Source organism: Ictidomys tridecemlineatus, chromosome 5, assembly GCF_052094955.1.
Source record: "Ictidomys tridecemlineatus isolate mIctTri1 chromosome 5, mIctTri1.hap1, whole genome shotgun sequence".
Taxonomy (NCBI): domain Eukaryota; kingdom Metazoa; phylum Chordata; class Mammalia; order Rodentia; family Sciuridae; genus Ictidomys; species Ictidomys tridecemlineatus.
Window position 1 is genome coordinate 10,596,604 of NC_135481.1, and position 3,697 is coordinate 10,600,300.

Genomic DNA, 3,697 nt, shown 5'->3' on the forward strand with positions numbered 1-3,697 from the left:
TATTTTGCATTAACTTAAAAGCCAGGCTGGAGCCCCTGGGGTATGCACATCAAATATTTAGCAATGATCTCAACCAATTGCATCATCACTTCTGGAGAAGCAGCCAGGACACTAGCATTATTAAAGAGCCCTAAGTGATTTTAATGAGTAGCCAGGGTTGAAAACTATTGGACTAATAAGATCTGGAACTGTATCACTAGGAGCATAGTAAACAGGATTGAGGAGGTGAGGGGCTGGCCAATTATGAGCAGAAATATTGTGATCCAAGTCAGGGCCTCAATTTAAAAGGAACAATTGTGAAACATGTCCAGAGGAGGTTATGGGGGTGGAGATACCTCCAGGGAGGTGGAGGGGAGAGGGATATTATGCTGCTCAGATACTGGGGAAAGGCTGGTGGCAAAGATCACAGACCTTCTTCCATGAAACACAGGCTTTTCTCTGCTCTCTCAGAGCACTGCTTCATTAATGATAAAATGGTGTCACCATAATTCCCTGGAGCTGGTGGAGCCAAAGGTATGTCATGAATACCTTCAGACACAAGTGCAGAAGATTTCTCTTGCCCTGAGGCACCTACATCAGCAATATGCTGATGAACTTCCTCCATCAATTATGGCCACTCTCCTGGGCACAGAGCTCAGTCCAGCCCTGGCACACACTCAGACTGTGGTGCAGCACCCCCACCGTCCAGCAGGAGGCAGACACATTCACCCAGGGACTGGGGTCCTCAGACACAAAGATAGAGGAGATGTGAGGATGGGATGACCATAGGCCCTGTCCACCCCTGAGAATCCCTGAGAGCCCGGCCAGAGCATTAATTCCAAGCACAGTTCTTGCCCTGTCTAGAATCAGTTTTGCTCGCGGCCCTGTGTTCTTTGCAGGCACTTTCTTATGTGGGACTGGCTAAAAAGGCAGCCCAAATAATTGGCAACTCTACCAGCATTTAAAATGCATCCAGAGATCCCACTTCTACGACTCCATATTGTGGAAATTGACGTACAAGGCTGCATTATTTATATCCAAACCATAGGAACTGGCAAAATACATTCTAGAACAGCAGCACTGAGATGCTACGTAGCCACTTAAAAGGAACAAAGAAGGTCTTTGAAAGAAGCTAGATACAAAATAGCAGGCACTGTAGGATTCCATTTATGTGAAGTTCAAGAGCAAGCAAAACTAATCCAAGGGGAAAGCAGCCAGAAGAGTATCTCCAGATAACAACACTGACTGGAGAGGGATGCAAGGGAACTTTCTGGAATTTCAGAGTTATTTTACATCCCTATCTGAGTAGTAGAAGCTTGTGTGAACACTCATAGAACCACACACTGGGAATTAGCATCTTTTAAACACTAGATGTGAGTTACACATCAATATAAGGACTGAAGCGAGGACGGCACTCTAGACCTGACTTAGGAAAATGGTAAAGAAAAACAGAAAAAGTTGCAAGATAATATGTATGATTGCATTTTTGTAAATGTGGAAGCCTGGAGAAAAGTCTGGAAGGATAGCAAATCCTAAAGAACACTTCCCTCTGAGTGGAGGAACTAGAGGTGAGAACAACCACCTTCTACATTTCCATGTGGTCTGCATGTGTTGTTCAGGTCTGCCGCCCACCGGGTCCACTCCATGCCCACCCCAACCCCAGTCCCCCAACCTCCTCCAGCTCTTGCTTCTCCTAGCCCTTGTATTTGGAGGACAGGCATTTTGGCTACTCAGGGCAAACTTAGATCCATGTCTCTGTTTAAAACTTGGACTTTGCACCTGGATCTTTTTACATTGCCCTGTTCAGAAGGCACTAGGGTCTCTGTTCAATGGCCCACATGGGAACTGCATCCTGGGACAAGGCAAGGGCAGGCATGTCTCCCTGAACAGACCCCTGGGGAAGGCATCCTTCGTTTGTGTGTGTGTAGCCGTGCACTCTGTAACAAGCAAGTAAAAGAAGCAGGACGACACAGGGTCCCCAGCACACCACCTTCATCCCTCCCTCATCTCCTCCCTACGTGTGGTGAGTGGTCAGGCCCACTAATTGGTCTTCACAGTCATGGTTACAAATGGTCCTGGAGGCGAATTCCGGTCACACCTCGAGCCAGGCAAATGAACCCTCACTCTGTCCCCTCTTTAATATGAATGTGACACCTGCAGGCTACAGCTTGTCGCACTGTGAGAATTATTTCTCCATTAAAATGCAGGAGTTGGAGCTTTGCCCAGGAAGGGCAGCTAAAAATACTGCTCTTGAGGGCACTCGTCACTGGGGAACTTGGTGGCCACTCTCCTCACCCCTCAGCTCACAGGCAAATCCCACAGCTGCTGGGTCCCTCCTTCAAGCACTTGATACAACATGTCTTAGTCTTACTCCAGCCCTGACAGAAAGAAAAAGCATTGGTCATTATGCCTGTTTTACAGATAGGCCAAGAGGCCCAGACAGCTCTGGGTTACTGTGTCCAATCTACAAAATCACCTAGAGAGCAACAGTGTGTAGCCCTGGATGCGGAAAGGGGAAGAACTCACCCACACAGGTACCCAGCACTTCACACTTTGCTGGAACTTCTTATCCTTTGAAACAAGCACTTTATTGCTTACCCACTTCTGGAGGGGATCCAAGCTCCATGAGGTGAAGTAACACATTCAAGGGCATGAGGGTGTGTTTAGGGGCAAAGGCCAATTTTCTGCCACTAGTCTTTTGATTCTAAAATCTACCCAGAGCACCAATGGGACTTTGAGCAAGATGGCTTATGTTACAGAGACATTAACTTTACACCAAAACCTCCAGTTTGTAAGGAATGTCACATGCTTTTTAGGAGAGGACTCGTCATCGGTTCAATGAAGAAATTAAGATTCAGAGGTATGAGGAATATGGTCACAAATTAGTAGCCGAGTCAGGGTTAAAAGCCAAGCATCCTGATCCCCACCTAGGCTCCTCCTGCTGCCCCAGGACCTTCAAAGCTCTGAAATTGACCACTGGTCCAGTACAGAGATAGTCATCCAAAAGGAATGCAGTACACCTTGCAGGCTCACACATCCCTGAGTCTGGTTCTGGAAACCTGCCACATTCACCCCTCCTCTTAGATTTCCTGCGTGGACGATGATTAAAACTTTAGTAGATTTTTCATCCAAGAAAACCAAGGCCCAGAAAAGGTCAGTGTCCAGCTCAGCATCACAGGGCAGGAGTAGGGCCTGGGGCTGGGTACAGTGGTGCATGTCTGTAATCCCAGCAGCTCAGGATGCTGAGGCAGGATCATGGGTTCAAAGCCAGCCTCAGCAATTTAGTGAGACCCTATCTCAAAATAAAAAATTAAAAAGGGCTGGGGATGTGGGTCAGTACCCCTGGGTTCAATCCTTTGTATATTAAAAAAAAAAAAAATATCATGTAGACAATAGCTTTTCCTGGTGTCAGCATCTTCCTGGGCCCCAGCTCCCCCATCTGTAAAATGGGGACTTTAGCAGAGGCCCTAAATAAGCCTAGGATTACTTTTCTGAGGCAGAAAAATTGGTGACACTTCCATAAGTGGGATGAGTCCCTCACAAAGAGCCTGGCCTCCTGGTGGGTCAACTTCACTTTTTCAAGAAGGAAACTAGGCCAGAAAACTGACGGGGTTACAGGGCCACGGAGACCCGACTCTAGCCTGAAACGTCCAGGAGGGCTCCTTCCTGCTGAGACCTGAGGCCCTTGCCACAGCATCCAGACACATCACAAAGGAAA